The sequence below is a fragment of the Ornithorhynchus anatinus genome, unplaced genomic scaffold, assembly GCF_004115215.2.
Source record: "Ornithorhynchus anatinus isolate Pmale09 unplaced genomic scaffold, mOrnAna1.pri.v4 scaffold_80_arrow_ctg1, whole genome shotgun sequence".
Taxonomy (NCBI): Eukaryota; Metazoa; Chordata; class Mammalia; order Monotremata; family Ornithorhynchidae; genus Ornithorhynchus; species Ornithorhynchus anatinus.
In genome coordinates this window covers 1,780,125-1,797,513 of record NW_024396936.1, presented here as the reverse complement: position 1 = coordinate 1,797,513, position 17,389 = coordinate 1,780,125, and positions in this window count along the sequence as shown.

Below are 17,389 nucleotides of genomic sequence, written 5' to 3'. Positions count from 1 at the left end.
GGCCGGAGAGTTGGGTTAGGGTTAGACTTAGGTGTAGGTTTAGGGCTAGGGTTAGGTTGAGAATTGGGGTGAGGGTTAGGGTTATGGCTAGGGTCAGGGCAAGCATTAGGGATAGGGTTAGGGCTTGGCTTAGGGCTAGGATAAAGTTTAGGTTTTAGGTTAGCACTAGGGTTAGTAATTAGTGTTCTCTGTTAGTGTGAATGTTAGCTTTAAAGTTAGGGCTAAGGGGATGGCTAGGGCTAATGTCAAAGTCAGGTCTAGTTAGGATTAGGAGTAGGGTTATTTTTAAGTTAGAGGGTTATTGTTCGATTTGTGACTAGGATTATTCATTCATTCAATTGTATTTAGTGAGTGCTTACTGTGTGCAGAGCACTGTACTAAGCACTTGGAAAGTACAATTCGGCAAGAGAGACAATTCCTTCCCAACAACAGGCTCAAAGTCTAGAAAGGGGAGACAGGCAACAAAACAAAGCAAGTAGACAGGCAACACTACCATCAAAATAGATGAATCGAACCATAGATAAATGCATGACATTAATAAAATAAATAGAGCAATATATACATAGAAATATATTCAAGTGCTGTAAGGAAGAGAAGGGCATAGAGCAGAGGGAGGTAATAAGAGCAATAGGGAGGGGAGGAGGAGCCGAGAGCTGATTAGGGTTAGGGTTAGAGTTAGGGCAAAGTCTAGGCCCAAGACTAGGGTAACAGTCAATGTTGTGGTTAGGTTTTTGGAATAAGATCTGGATCAGGGGTTATGGCTAGGGCTGGGATTAGGGTTAAGATTGGGGTTACAAGTAGGGTTGGAGCTAAATTTTGGGATTGGTTTAGGGTTAGCAGTTGGGCTAGGGCTAATTTTAAGGGAAGAGTTAGGTTTAGGATTAAGGTTAGTGTAAAGGGTTAAGGCTCAGTGTAGGGGTAGGGATGATGTTAGAGATATCTTGCCACATGTCCACTCTGTGATTTTGGTCAAATCACTTAACTTCTCCATGTCTCAATTACCTCATCGGTAATATGGTGATAAAGACAGTGATGCCTATGTGAGACATTGGCTGTGTCCAACCTGATGCCCTTGTACCAACTCCAGTGTCTCAGCCAGTGCTTGGCCCAAAGTAAACACTTAACAAATGCCACAGTATTTTGTATCATTATTCTTATGATATTGAATAGACAGGGTTAGGGTTAGTGGGAGGCTTAAGGCTAGGCCTATAGCTAGGGTTAGGGTGAGAGTTACCTTTAAGGTTAAGGTTCTGAAAGGGATAATGTTAGGGCCAGAGGTAGGGTTAGGTTTAGGTTTAGGGTCAGAGTTCGGGTTGGGATTATAGTTAGGATTGGGTTTAGGTTTATGGTTAGCTCCAGGGTCAGGTTAGACCTATACTGCAAGGATACAAGGATAGGCTTATGTTTGGATTTAGAGTGGGGTTAAGGTTAGGATTAGGGTTAGGTTCTGTATGAGAGTTATGGTTAATTGTAGACTTGAGGCTGGGCCTAGGACTAGGGTAATGATTAAGTTTAGGGCTAAGCCTAAGGTTAAGATTGGGTGCAGAGATAGGGTTAGGCTTGGGGTTTAGTTAATGGTGAGGGTCCAGGGTTGGTGTTACGGTTAGTTGTAGACTGTAGGCTAAGGGCTAGGCCTAGGGCTTGGCTAGGGTTATGTATAGGATTTGGGTTTGGATTAGGGATAAGGTTAGGGTACGGAGTTGGCTTAGGGCTAGCTTGGGGTAAGGTTTGGTTTTGGGGTCAGGTTGACGTTGAGTGTTATGGTTAGCGTTAACTCTAGGGCTAGCTTTAGGTTTAGTTTGGGGTTAGGGTTGGGGTTAGAATTGGGGTTAGTCGTAAGAGCTAGTACTATGTCTAGGGCTAGAGTTAGGGTTAGGGTTATGGCTAGGTTTAGGGGGATGGTTAGGATTTATGTTAGGGGTATGATTAGAATTAAGTCCAGGGCCAATCTAGGGTTAAGGCTAGGGCTAAGAGTAGGTTTAGGGTTAGAATAAGAGTTAGGATTCGCACTAGGGCTATGTTTAGGGTTAGGGTTAAGTTTGGAACTAGAGTTAGGATTGGGTGAGGGTTACCATTAGATTCACTACTAGGCCTAGTGCTAATTTTAGAGTTAGGATTAGGGCTAGACCTTGGAATAAGATTAAGGATAGGGTTAGGCTTCCAGATAGGCTGTTTTAGGGTTTGGGTTTTAGTTAAGCTAAGGGTTTAGGGCTTGGGTTGAGGGGTAGGGTTAGGGTTAGTATGGAGGTTATGGTTGAGGTTACAGTTAGGTATAGAGCCAAGATTAGGGTTAATGCTATAGTTGGGGTTGGGGCTAGTGTTATAGTTAATGTTTAGAGTTAGGATTAGACTCTGTTTGAGGATTAATTTTACCTTTATGGTTTGTGTTGGGGTTAGGGCAAGTGGATTAGGGTTAGAGTTCGGGCGAGGGTTAAAGTTAGGGTGAGGGCTAGGGCTCGGGCTAGGCCCAGGGCTAGGTTCACGGTGAAGTTTAGGGTTAGGATTAGGATTAGCGTTAGGGTTTGACCTAAGCCTAAGGTTAATGATAGCATTAGGCCTAGTGCTAAGATTGTGGTTAACCTCAGATCTAGAGTTAGGTTAGGGTTAGTGTTATGTTTAGATTTAGGATTAGGATGAAGGTTTAGTTTTGGGGTAGAGGTAAGGGTAGGGGTAGAGTTGGGATTAGGTTTAGGGCCAGGGTTAGTATCAGGGCACTTTTTCGCCCTGAACAAAAATTATAGGTTGAGCACTAATATTGGGGCTGAAAGTTCCCCCCTCCACAGGCCCCAGAGAGGCAGTCCTGAGGATTTGGACTTATTTTAGGATTAGGACTAAAGTTAGATTCAGTTAGTAGTAGAGTTAGGTTTAAAGTTGGGATGAATTCTAGGTTTAGGTGTTAGATGTAATTTGGTGTTAGGTTTACACCCAAGGGTAAGGTTAGGTTGTTTTTTTGCCCTGGAAGAGTTACAGTTTGAGAGACATACTTGTGGCTGAAACGTTCCACGGACACAGGGCCACAGAACCATTTCTGGGAGTCAAGATTAGGGTTAAGGTTAGGGCTAGGTCTAGGGCTAGGGCTAGGGCTAGGGCTAGGGTCAGGTTGATGTGCAAGTTTTAGGGTTAAGTTGAAAGTTTTGGTTAAGGCCAGCCCAAGCTAGGGTTTAGGGCTTTAGGGTTAGAGTTAGGGTTATTGCTATTGTCAGAGGTAGGTCAGGTTAACTTAAGGTCTGTGGTTCTGTTTAGGGTCTGGCAATTTCTTACCCTGGGAGAGTTTGAGATTGAATTCATTCATTCAATAGTATTTATTGAGCACTTACTATGTGCAGAGCACATTAAGCGCTTGGATTGTACAATTCGGCAACAGAGATAATCCCTGCCTAGTAACAGCTTCACAATCTAAACGGGGGTGACAGACAACAAAGCAAAACAGAACAAAACAAAAAACAATAAAAAATACTGGAAATACTGGTAAGAGAAGAGTTTGTGGCCAGGAATGGAAGGCAAAGGCTGGGGGTAAAAAACTGGAACGAGAAGGGTTCAGGCCAGCCCTGTAAGGCAAAGGCTGAGGGTCCAAAACTGGAAAGAGAAGGGATAGGGTCCAGGCCTGGAGGACAAAGGTTGGCGGGGGACGGGGGGAAACCTGGAAACAGAAGTGTTTTGGGGGCCAAAACTGGAATGAGAAAGCTTCTGGGCCAGCCCTTGAAGGCAAAGGCTGAGGGCCAAAACTGGAACAAGAAGGGTTCTGGCCCAACCTTTGAAGGCAAAGCCTGGGGGGCCAAAACTGGAAAGAGAGGTGTTCAGGGCCAGGCCTGGAAGGCAAAGACTGGGGGACCAAAACTGGAAGAAAAAGTGGGTGGGGCCAGGGCAGGAAGGTGTAGTTTTGGGGGGCAAAACTGGAACGAGAAGGGTTCGGGGCCAGGCCTGTAATGAGAAGGATTCGGGCCAGGATTGAAAAGCAAAGGCTTGGGGGACAAAACTGGAAGTGTTCTGGGCCAGGCCTGCTAGTCAAAGGCTGGTGGGCTCAAACTGGAATGAAGTTTCGGGGCCAGGCCTGGAAGGCAAAGGCTGGGCTGCCAAAACTGGAAAGAGAAGAGTTCGGGGCCAGGCCTGGAAGACAAAGGCTTGGGGGTAGGGCAAAACTGGAACAAGAAGGGTTCGGGGCCAGGCCTGGAAGACAAAGGCTGGGGCTACAGGCAAGGAAGGGAAAGGCTATCGGGGCAAAATTGGAATGAGAAGCATTCAGGAACAGGCCTGGAAGACAAAGGCTGGGGGGGCCCAAACTGGAAAGAGAAGGGTTCGGGGCCAGTCCTGGAAGGCAAAGGCTGGGGGGACAGGCAAGGAAGGGAAAGACTGGGGGGCCCAAACTGGAACGAGAAGGGTTTGGGGACAGGCAAGGAAGGGAAAGGCTGGGGACCCCAAAGTAAATCGAGAAGGGTTCGAGGCCAGATCTGCAAGGCAAAGGCTGGGGGGCCCAAATTAGAATGAGAAGGGTTCAGAGCCAGGCCTGAAATGCAAAGGCTGATGGGGCAAAACTTGAAGGAGAAGGATTCGGGGCAAGGCCTTGAAGGCAATGGCTGAGAGTCCCAAACTGGAATGAGAAAGGTTTGGTGCCAGGCGTGCAAGGCAAAGGCTGGGGGAGGGGTGGGGGGCGGCAAAAAAGAAAGGCAAATGCTGGGGGGCCAAAACTGGAAGGAAAAATGTTTGGGGCCAGACCTGCAAAGGCAAAGTCTTTGGGGCCCAAACTGGAATGAGAAGGGTTCCAATCCAGGCCAGCAAGGCAAAGGCTGGTGGGTCCAAACTGGAACGAGAAGGGTTCAGGGTCAATTCTGGAAGGAAAAGACTGGGGGGCATAAACTGGAACGAGAAGGGGTCAGGGGAAGGTAAAAGATGAGTGGGTCCAAACTGAAACGAGAAGTGTTTAATGCCAGGCCTGCAAGGCAAAGGCTGGGGGCAGTAACGGGCAGGGCAAACTGAAACTATAAGGGTTCTGGGCCAGGCCTGCTAGGTAAAGACTGTGGGGTAAAACTGGAAGGCAAAGGCTGGGGGCCCAACTGGAATGAGAATGGTTGGTGCCAGACCTGCAAGGCAAAGACTGTGGCAAGGGGAGTGGGCAAAACTGGAAGGCAAAGACGAGTGGCTCAAACTGGAACGAGAAGGGATCGAGTCCAGGTCAGCAAGGCAAAGGCTGGGCAGGGAAAACTGGAAGGCAAAGGCTGGGGGGGTCCAAAACTGGAATGAGCGGTGTTCGGGGCCCGACCTGGAAGGCAAAGGCCGGAGGGACCCAACCTGGCATGAGAAGGGTTCTGGTCCAGGCCTAGAGGGAAAAAGCAGGGGGGGTTCATAATGGAACCAGAAGGGTTTGAGGCCAGTCCTGGAAGGCAAAGAGTGGGGGACCAAACATGGAATGAGAAGGCTTCGAGGCCAGGACTAGAAGGCAAAGGCTTGGGAACCGAACCTGGAATGAGAAGGCTTCGGGACCAGTCTGGGAAAGCAAAGGCAGTGGCGGCCAAACCTGGAACATGAAGGCTTCGGGGCCTGGCCTGGAAGGCAAATGCTGGGGGGCCATGCCGGGAAGTCAAAGGCAGAGGGGCCCAAACTGGAACGAAAAGGGTTCGGGGCCAAGCCTAGAAGACAAAGGTCAGGGGCCAAACCTGGAAAGCAAAGGTGGCGTAGCCCAACCTGGAAGGCAAAGGCTGGGGCGCCCATCCTGGAACAAGAAGGGTTCGGGACCAGGCTTGGAGGGCAAAAGCGGGGTGAGCCTACATCAAACGAGAAGGGATCAGGGCCATGCCTGGGAGGCAAAGGCTGGGGCGCCAAACCTGGAACGAGAATGCTTCAGGGCCAGGCCTGAAGGCAAATGCTGGGGGGCCTAACCTGGAACGAGAAAGCTTCGGGGGCAGGCCTGGAAGGCAAAGGCAGGGGGGTCCAACCGAGAAGGCAAAGAGGGGCGGGGGGCATACATGGAATGAGAAGGGTTTGGGGCCATGCCTGGAAGGCAAAGGCTTGGGGGCCCAAACTAGAATGAGAAGTGTTCGGGGCCAGGCTTGGAAGACAAAGGCGGGGGGTGGGGGTTGTCCAACCTGGAAGGTAAAGGTGGGGGGCCCAACCTGGAACGAGAAAAGTTTGGGCCGAGGTCTGGAAGGCCAAGCCGGCGGGGGGGGCCAACCTGGACGAGAAGGGTTTGGGGCCGGGCCTGGAAGGAAAAGGCAGGAGGATCCAACCTGGAGGATCCCACAAAGGCAGGGGGACAAACCTGTAATGTAAAGGCTTTGAGGCCAGGCCAGGTAGACAAAGGTTGGGGGGGGGGCCCAAACCTGGAACATGAAGGTTTAGGGGCCAGGCTATAAGGCATAGGCTGGGGACCAAACCTGGAAAGCAAAGGCAGGGCGCAGGGGGCGGGGTGGGCAACGTGGAATTGGTAGCGTTCGGGGTCAGGCCAGGAAGGCAAAGGTGGGGTGGCCAAATCTGTAAAGAAAAGGGTTCTGGGCCAGGCCTGGAAGGCAAAGGCAGGGGTTCCAACCTTGAAGGCAAAGGCGGGGTAGCGGGGGGGCAGCGCAACCTGGAAAGAGAAGACTTCAGGGCCAGGCCTGGAAAGCAAAGGCGGGGGGCCCAACCTGGAATGAAAAAGGTTCAGGGCCAAGCCTGGAAGGCAAAGGCTGAAGGGCCAAACCTGGAACGAGAAGGCTTCAGGGCCAGGCCAGGACAGAAAGGGCCGGGAGGGCCAAACCTGGAAGGCAGAGGAGGGGGTGCAAAACCTGGAACGAGAAAGCTTCAGGGCCAGGCCGGAAAGGCAGAGGCTGGGTGTCCAAACCTGGAACGCGAAGCCTTCGGGGCCAGGCCGGAAAGACATAGGTTTGGGGGGTGGGGGGGGCGTAAAAACCTGAAACACGAAGGCGTTGGGGCCATGCTTTAAGGCATAGGCTGGGATCCAAACCTGGAAAACAAAGGCGGGGGTGGGGGTGGGGCAATGTGGAATGGGTAGCGTTCAGGGCCAGACTGGAAAGGCAAAGGCGGGGGTTCCAACCTGGAAGGCAATGGCGAGTAGGCCCAACCTAGAAAGAGAAGGGATCTGGGCCAGGCCTGGAAGGAAAAGGCAGGGGGGGTCCAACCTGGAAGGCAAAGGCAGTGTGTGGGCCCAACCCAGAAAGAGAAGGCTTCAGGGCCAGGCCTGGAAAGCAAAGGCAGGGGGCCCAACTTTGAAAGAAAAATGTTTGTGGCTGGGGGTCAAACCTGGAACGAGAAGGCTTCGGGGCCAGGCCGGGAAGGGAAAGGCCGGGGGGCCAAACCTGGAAGGCAAAGGTGGCGGGACCAAACTTGGAATGAGAAAGGTTCAGTGGCCAGACCTTGAAGGCAAAGGCTGGGGTGCCAAACCAGGAATTATTCGGCTTTGGGGCGAGGCCTGTAAGGAAAAGATTGGGGGTCCAAACCTGGAACGAGAGGCTTCAAGGCCAGCCTGGGAAGGCAAAGGCAGTCGGGCCAAACCTGGAAAGAGAAGGGTTAGCGGTCAGGCCTTGAAGGCAAAGTCTGGGCACCAAACCAGGAACGAAAGGGCTTCGGGGGCAAGCCTGGAAGGAAAAGATTCGGAGGGCCAAACCTAGAACGAGAGGGCTTCGGGGCCAGGCCGGAAAGGCAAAACCTGGGGGGCCAAACCAGGAACGCAAAGGCTTCAGGGCCAGACTGGGAAGGAAATGGGTTGCAGGGAGGAAAACCTGGAATGAGAAGAGTTTGGGGCCAGGCCTGGAAGGAAAAGGCAGAGGGCCAAACCTGGAACAAGAACGGTTCGGGTCTATGCCTGGAGAGCAAAGATGGGGTGACCCAACCTGGTACGAGAAGCGTTCAGGGTCAGGTCAGGAAGGCAAAAGCAGGAGGGCCAAACCTGGAATGAGAAGGGTTCGGTGCCAGGGCTGACAGGCAATGTTCTTCAGGGGGCCCGACCTGGAACAAGAAGTATTCCTGGCCAGGTCGGGAAAGCAAAGGTGTAGGCTTCGGGCCCAGGAACGAGAAGGGTTCGGGACCTGGCCAGGAAGGCAAAGGCCAGGGGTCCAACCTGGAAGGCAAAGGCAGGTGAGCCAAACCTGGAACGAGAAGTGTTTGGGACCAGGCCTGGAAGGCAAAAGCAGGGTTCCCAACCTGGAATGAGAAAGGTTTTCAGGTCCAGGTTGGGAAAGCAAAGATGGGGCTGGGGGGGGGAGGCAACCTGAAAAGAGAAAGGTTCAGGGCCAGGCCTGGAAGGAAAAGGTGGAGGGTCCAACCAGGGAAGCAAAGGCAGTGGGGCCAAACCTGGAATGATAAGGCTTCAGGGCCAGGCCTGGAAGGCAAAGACAGAGGGGCCCAACCTGGAACAAGAAGGGTTCGTGGCCAGGCCTGGAAGGCAAAGGCAGGGGGTCCAACCTGGAAGGCAAAGGCTGGGAGGCCCAAGCTGTAATGAGAAGCATTCAGGCCCAAACCTGGAAGGCAAAGACAGGGTCGCCAAACCTGGAAGGAGAAGGTTTGGGGGCAAAACCTAGAAGGCAAAGGCTGGGCTACCAAACCTGGAACAAAAAGGGTATGGGGCCAGTCCTGGAATGCAAAGGGGGGGAACCCAATCTGGAAAGGGAAGGGTTCAGGGCCAGGCCTGGAAGACAAATGCACAGGGGCCAGGCCGATAAGTCAAAGGTGAAGGGGCCCAAGCTGGAATGAGAAGGGTTTGGGGCCAGGCCTGGAAGGCAAAGGCAGGGGGGCCAAACCTGGAAAGCAAAGGCTGGGGGAGCTCAATGTGGGACGAGTAGCATTTGGAGACAGGCCGGGCCAGGCCTTGAAGGAAAAGGCAGGTAGGCCCAACCTGGAAGGCAAAAGCAGGGGGGCCAAACCTGGAACGAGAAGGCTTCGGGGTCCAACCTGGAAGGCAAAGGCGGGAGTACCATACCTGAAATGAGAAGGGTTCAGGAACAAACCTGGAAAGCAAAGCCGGGGTTGGGGGGGCAAACCTGGGAAGAGAAGATTTCGGGTCCAGACCTGGAAAGCAAAGGCGGAGGGACCATACCTGGAACAAGAAGGGATCGGGAACAAACCTGGAAGGCAAAGGCTGGGGGAACCAAACCTGGAAGGAGAAGGCTTCGGGGCCGGGGGGCGGGTGTCAAACCTGGAACGAGAAGGCTTCGGGACCAGATCGGGAAGGCAAAGGCCAGGGGGCCAAACCTGGAACGAGAAGTGTTCCAGGTCGGGCCTGGAAGGCAAAGGAGAGGGAGTTCAAAACCTGGAAAGCAAAGGCTGTGTAGCCCCACCTGGAAGGCAAAGGTTGGGGGAACCAAACCTGGAACAAGAAAGCTTCGGGGCAAGGGCGAGAAGGCAAAGGCTGGGCTGCCAAACTTGGAGTACGTGAAGGCTTCGGGGCCAGGTGGGAAGGCAAACGCTGCTGGGGGAAACCTGGAATGAAAAGTCTTCGAGGCCAGGCCAGGAAGGCAAAGGCGGGGGTGACAAACCTGGAAAGAGAAGGGTTCGGGAACAAACCTGGAAGGCAAAGGCTGGGGGACCAAACCTGGAACAAGAAGGCTTCGGGGCCAAACCTGGAACGCAAAAGCTGGGGGGCCAACCTGGAATGCGAAGGGTTCAGGGCCAGGCCAAGAAGGCAAAGGCAGGGGGGCCAAAGCTGGAACGAGAAGAGTTCGGGGCCAGGCCTGAAAGGCAAAGGTGGGAGGGCCCAACCTGGAATGAGAAGGGTTCAGAGCCAGGCCTGGAAGTCCAACGTGGGGGCGCCCAACCTGGAACGAGAAGGTTTTCAGGCCAGGCCTGTGAGGCAAAGGCGGGAGGGCTCAACTTGGAATGAGAAGGCATCGGGGCCAGACCAGGGAGGCAAAGGCTGGGGGACTGACCTGGAACAAAATATGTTTGGGGCCAGGTCTGGAAGCCAAAGGTTGGGGGCATCAAACCTGGAATGAGAAGGGTTCCGGGTCAGGCCTGGAAGGCAAAGGCTGGGGGGGCCAAACGTGGAATGAGAAGGGTCTGGAGCCATGTCTGGAAGGCAAAGGCTGGGGGGGCCAACCTGGAAAGAGGTGGGATCCGGGCCAGGCCTGGAAGGCAAGGTTGGAGGGGTCAAAACCTGGAATGCAGGGGCGTGAAAGCCCAACCTGGAAGGCAAAGACTGGGGGGTGGAGGGGACAACCTGGAACAAGAAGGCTTTGGGATCAAGCTGGGAAGGCAAAGGCTGGGGGGCCAAACCTGGAATGAGAATGGTTTGAGGCCAGGCCTAGAAGGTAAAGGCTTGGGGGTCCAACCTGGAAGGCAAAAGCGGGTGAACCCAACTTGGAATGAGAAGGGCTCTGGGCCAGACCTGGAAAGCAAAGGTGGGAGGCCAAACCTGAATGAGAAAATTTCAAGGACAGGCCTGGAAGGAAAAGATTAGGGGGCCAAACCTGGATGGAGAAGACTTGGGGGCCAGGCCAGGAAGGCAAAGGCTGGGGGTGGGCGGGGTCCAACCTGGGACAAGAAGCATTCGGTGTCAGTCCTGGAAGGAAACGGCTGGGGTCAGTTCTTGGGCCTCTTCTGTTCTCCATATACACTCACTTCCTCGGTGAACTCAGTCGCTCTCACGGCTTCAACTATCATCTCTATGCAGAGGACACACAGATCTACATCTCTGCTCCTGTCCTCTCCCCCTCCCTTCAGGCTCGTATCTCCTCCTGCCTCCAAGATGTCTGTCTCTAGTTGGATGTCTGCCCGCCACCTAAACCTCAACATGACCAAAACTGAGCTCCTCATCTTCCCGCCAAGCCCTGTTCTCTCCCTGACTTCCTTATCACCGTGGTTGGTACAACCATCCTTTCATCTCCTAGGCCCGCAACCTCGGTGTCATCTTTGACTCGGCTCTCTTGTTCACCCCACACATCCAATCCATCACCAAAACCTGCCGGTGTCTCCTTATAATATCGCCAAGATCCGCCCTTTCCTCTCCACCCAAACGGCTATCTTACTGTTACAGGCTCTTGTAATATCCCGGCTAGATTACTGTGTCAGCCTGCACTCTGATTTCCGTTCCTCCTCTCTCTCCCCACTCCAGTCTATTCTTCACTCCGCTGCCTGGCTCATCTTCCTGCAGAAACGCTCTGGGCATGTCCCTCCCCTTCTTAAAAACCTCCAGTGGTTGCCTGTCGACCTCCGCACCAAGCAAAAACCTCTCACTCTAGGCTTCAAGGCTCTCCATCACCTTGCCCCCTCCTACCTCCCCTCCCTTATCTCTTTCCACTGCTCACCCCGCACGCTCTGCTCCTCTGCAACCCACCTCCTCACCGTCCCCCATTCTCGCCTATCCCGCTGTCGACCACTGGGCCACGTCCTCCTGCGGTCCTGGAATGCCCTCCCTCCTCACCTCCGCCGAACTAATTCTCTTCCCCTCCTCAAAACCCTACTTAAAGCTCACCTCCTCCAACTCCAGTCGGCTCAACTGTATATATTTTCATTACCCTAATTTATTTTGTTAATGAGATGTTCATCCCCTTGATCCTATTTATTGCTATTGTTCTTGTCTGTCCGTCTCCCCCCAATTAGACTGTAAGCCCGTCAAAGGGCAGAGACTGTCTTTATCTGTTACCTATTTGTGCATTCCAAGCACTTAGTACAGTGCTCTGCACAAATAGGTAAGTGCTCAATAAATACTATTGAATGAATGAGTGAATGGGGGACCAAACCTGGAACAAGAAGGGTTCGGGGCCACATCTGAAAGCAAAGGCTGGGGGGCCAGGCAGGGAAGGCAAAGGCGGGGGTGCCCAACCTGGATCAAAAAGGGTTCGAGGCCAGGCCAGGAAGGCAAAGGCGGGGAGGATCCAACCTGGAACAAGAAGGGTTTCGGGCCATGCCTTGAAGGAAAAGGCAGGGTGTCTAAACTCTAAGGCAAAGGCTGGGGGGCCGAACATGGAAGGAGAAGGGTTCGGGTCCTGGCCTGGAGGGCAAAAGCAGAGGGGGCCAAACCTGGAACGAGGAAGAAACATCAGGGCCAGGCCAGGAATGCAAAGGAGGGGGTGGCAAACCGGGAACGAGAAGGCTTCGGGGCCAGGCCTGGAAGGCAAAGACTTGGGGCTCCAACCTGGAAGACAAAGGCAGGTGGGCCCAACCTGAAACGAGAAGGGTTAGAGGTCAAAGCTGGAAGGGAAAGGCAGGGGAGCCATATCTGGAGTGAGAATGGTTCGGGGCCAGGCCTGGAAGGAAAAGGCCAGGGAGGTCCAACCTATAAGGCAAAGGCGGAGGGGGCCAACTGGAAAACATAGGCTGGGTGCACCAACTTGGATGGCAAATGCCGGGGGCACCAATCTAGAATGAGAAGAGTTTGGAGTAAGGTCGGAAAGGCAAAGGTCCGGGGGCCCAACCTGGAACAAAAAGGGTTCGGGGCTAAGCCGGGAAGGCAAAGGCTGGGGGACCAAACCTGGAACAAAAAGCCTTCTGGGCAAGGCCTGGAAGGCAAAGGCGGGGGGATCCAACCTGGAAGGAGAAGCCAATAAGGTGGAATATGAAATTGAGCTGCACTTTGCCCCGCCCCATCTTGAAACAGGTTTGGGAGGCCACTCCTGTGCCCCTAGTAGTCTCCAACACCTCGACCATCCAGAGGATGGTCATATACGTGGCCCATAAAGACTAGACTGAGGGGCAGGACTACGCTGCAAGGATGCCTCACCCAGGTGGCTGTACTGTACCGCAGGGTGCCACTTGTGGTTTCCCTGGATCCAGGGATACAGAAGACACCAGAGTCATGCAGCTTTGAGATATACCCAGACATGGAACCGAACTTGGTTCACTGATGGCAGTACTCACTGGGAAAATGGCCAGTGGATGGCACTAGCAGCAACCCTGTGCCCATCCATGGGACAGGGGATCACTGAGGAAGTCGAAGAGATCGCCCACATGGCGGAGTTATACTTTAACCCTAACTTAACCTTAATAAGGACTCTAACCCTAACTAAGACCCTCACCCCAACTCTAACCTTAACCCCACTCCAAGTCTTAACCCTAACCCTCACCCAGATTCTAACAATACCCATAATGGTAACCTGAACCCTAAATCCTAATACTAACCCTACCCCAAAGCCTAGCCTTAACCCTAAGCCTAGCATTTACTCTAACCCTGGGCTTAGTCACAACCCCAACTCTAATACTAGCCCCGGACCTAGCCCAGGCCCTAACCCTTAACCCTAAATTTATCTCCAAGTCTCACCCTAACCCAAAACCCCTAGGGCTAACCCTGGCTCTAACCCTAGTTTTAAGCCTAACACTATCTCCAACACTTGGTCTAGGGCTAGCCATAACCTTAAACTGAACCCTAACCCTAGGTCTACCTCTAAACTTAACCCTACCCAGATCCCTGACCATAACCGTGGGCAAGGATTGTCTTTTGCTGTATTGTACTTTCCAAGCCCTTAGTACACTGGTTTGCACAAAGTAAGCGTTCAATAAACATGATTGAGTGAAAGAATAACATTAACCATTCATTCATTCATTCAATAGTATTTATTGAGTGCTTACTACGTACAAAGCACTGTACTAAGCACTTGGAATGTACAATTCAGCAACAGATAATCATAACTTTATACCTAAACTACCTAAACTTATCTTTAACTCTTAATTTAAACCTAACTCTACACCTAACCCTAACTCAAGTCCTAACTATAACTTAACCCTAACAGTTACTCTAATCCTAACCCTATAAAAAAATCCTATCTTGAACCCTAGGCCTAGGCCTAGTCCTAGCCTTAAACCTAACCCTCTTCCTAACTCTAGCCCTAACTCTAACCCTAATGCTAACCCTAACTCTCAACCCTAACATTAACCCTACCTCATAGGCCTAACTTTAAACATAAAATTCACCACAGCCCTAGGCCTAGCTCCAGCCCTAACCCTAATACTAATTCTAACCCTAGGCCTTAACCCAAATTTAATCCCTAGTGGTAAACCCAACTCTAACCCTAATTCTAAGCCTAACCCTATTGCCATTGTTCTTGTCTGTCTGCCTCCCCCGATTAGACTGTAAGCCCGTCAAAAGGCAGGGGCTGTCTCTATCTATTACCGATTTGTACATTCCAAGCGCTTAGTACAGTGCTCTGCACATAGTAAGCACTCAATAAATACTACTGAATGAAAGCCCTAGTTCTAGCCATATTACTAACCTTAATCCTAACCCCAACCCTAAACCTGACCTTAACGCTAACCCTAACTCTAACTCTAGCCCTATCCCTACCCTTAACCCTCATTCAACCCTAACCCTAATCCTAACCCTAATCATAAATCTAACACAAACCTTAACCCTCACCCCAGCCATAACCCTAAACATAACTCTGACACAGCCCTAACCATAATCCAAGCTTTAGCCTGAATCCTGACACAAATGCTAGCTCTAATCCTAAACCCCATCATAACCCTAAATTTAAAACTAATGCTAACCCCAAACCTAATCCCAACTTTATCCCTAGGCCTAAAGTAACCCTAACAATAACTTTAGCTCTAACCCTAACATTAACCCTAACTCTAAATGTAAACCTAGCCCTAACATTAGCTCTAACACTAGCCTTAGCCCTAACCCTAATCCTAACCCTAAAGCTAAATGCTAATCCTAGGCCTAACCATAGCACTAACCCTAACCTGAGCCCTAGCACTAACCATAAAGCAAGCCCAGCCAGAGACATATTCCTAACCCCAACCCTAACCCTAACTCCAGTCCTAGTCCTAACCCTCACCCTATCTCTAATCCTAGCTATAACCCCAACCCTAGCCTAGGACTAGACTAACCCTAGCCCCAGGCACAACCTCGAGTCTACCACTAACTCTAACCCTTACTTAACCCCAAACCTATGCCCAACCGTAACCCTAAAAAAAGCCTTAACCCTAACCTTAAGCCTAACTTTAACCTTAACCCTAACCACAGCCACAGGCCTAGGCCTAAACCTACCCTTACAGGTTTAACCTACCTTTTCCCTCACCCTTACAGAATCTCTAAACAGAACCCTAGCTTCTACACTCATCCTAATCACCCTAAACTAACCCTAGCCCTGGTCCTAAAAAGAACCCTAAACCTAACCTTAACCCAGTCCTAGAGCTATCACTAACCCTATCCCTACCCAAACCCTAGCCGTTATTCTATATCTAACCCTAACTCTAACCCCAACCTTAATCCTAAACCTAACCATAGCCCAAACACTAACCCTAGCCCTTTCCCCCATCCTAACCTTATCTCACCTTGGCTTCACGGACTCCGTCCTCTCCTGGTTCTCCTCTTATCTCTCTGGCCGGTCATTCTCAGTCTCCTTTGCAGGCTCCTCCTCCCCCTCCCATCTTCTAACTGTTAGAGTTCCTCAAGGGTCAGTTCTTGGCCCTCTTCTGTTCTCCATATACACTCACTTCCTCAGTGAACTCATCCGCTCTCACGGCTTCAACTATCATCTCTATGTAGATGACACACAGATCTACATCTTTGCCCCGTCCTCTCCCCCTCCCTTCAGGCTCATATCTCCTCCTGCCTCCAGGACGTCTCTACCTGGCTGTCTGCCCGCCACCTAAAACTCAACATGACCAAAACTGAACTCCTCATTTTCCCTCCCAAGCCCGGTTCTCTCCCTGATTTCCCTATCACCGTGGATGGTACGACCATCCTTCACGTCTCTCAGGCCTGCAACCTCGGTATCATCTTTGACTCAGCTCTCTCGTTCACCCCACACATCCAATCCGTTACCAAGACCTGCCGGTCTCACCTTTATAATATCGCCAAGATCCGCCCTTTCCTCTACACCCAAACGTTACCTTTCTGCTACAGGGTCTCGTAATATCCTGGCTAGATTACTGTGTCAGCCTTCTCTCTGATCTCCCTTCCTCCTCTCTCTCCCCACTCCAGTCTATTCTTTAGTCTGCTGCCCGGCTCATCTTCCTGCAGAAACGCTCTGGGCATGTCACTCCCCTTCTTAAAAACCTCCAGTGGTTACCTATCAACCTCTGCACAAAACAAAAACTTCTCACTCTAGGCTTCAAGGCTCTCCATCACCTTGCCCCTTCCTACCTCTCCTCCCTTCTCTCTTTCTACTGCTCACCCCGCATGCTCTGCTCCTTTGCTGCTCACCCCCTCACCGTCCCCCGTTCTCGCCTATCCCACCGTCGACGCCTGGCCCACATCCTCCCACTGTCCTGGAATGCCCACCCTCCTCCCCTCCACCAAACTAACTCTCTTCCCCTCTTCAAAGCCCTACTGAGAGCTCACCTCCTCCAAGAGGCCTTCCCAGGCTGAGCTTCCCCTTTTCCTTCTGCTCCCTCTGCTGCTTCTCTGCTCTCCCCTTCACCTCCCCTCTGCTAAGCCCCCTTTCCCACCTTTCCCTCTGCTCCTCCCCCTCTCCCTTCCCCTCCTCTCAGCACTGGGCTCATTTGCTCATTTGTTTATATCTTTATTACCCTATTTATTTTGTTAATGAGGTATACATCCCCTTGATTCTATTTATTGCTATTGTTTTTGTCGGTCTGTCTCCCCCAGTTAGACTGTAAGCCCGGCAATGGGCAGGGATTTTCTCTATCTGTTGCTGAATTGGACATTCCAAGCGCTTAGTACAGTGCTCTGCACATAGTAAGCGCTCAATAAATGCTATTGAATGAATGAAATGAACAGTACCAAGCCCCAATGGAAGGACAACTTCCGGTCAACCCTGCGATGTTGGGATTTTGGAGGACCCAGGACCCAGGATTTGCAATTTGGGCCCAGACTTTGTTCTCCCTGCTCAAGAAAGGTGCCCAGTGGGAGTGGAGGCAAATGCACAAGGTGGCCGTGCATGAGATCATCCAAGCCAAGCAACAATACGGAGCCCTCAGACCCTTCAATAGGGAAAGACTGTTTGTCTTACATGTCAGGGTTGGAACCGCTGGGGGGCAGTATGGCCCATGGCAAGGGAATTTCCCGCAGATCCAAATCTTGATCATGTTCAGATTGGTGAGATGCTAGGGAGCTTGGAATCGCTATTCCCCTTGGGAGAAGAAGATCACTGCCAAGTACAAGGCCACTTGAGCTACTGAAGCCATCACGGGGGAATAAGAAGTTGAGCAGCACTTTGGCCTGCCCCGTCTTGAAACAGGTTTGGGAGGCCACTCCTGTGCCCCTAGGAGTCGCCAGCACCTCGACCTTCTGGTCATGTACATGGCCCATAGAGACTGGACGGAGGGCAGACCTCCGCTGCAAGGATAACTCAACAAGGTGGCTATATTTTACCCCGGGGGCCACCTTTGGTTTCCATGGAACCGGGGATCCAGAAGGCACCAGAGTCAGCTGCTTCAAAATATACCCAAACGTGGAACCGAACTTAGTTCACTGATGGCAGTGTTCACTGGGAAAATGGCCCATGGATGGTGCAAGCAGCAACCTTGTGCCCATCCATGAGACAGGGGAATTCGAAGGGTC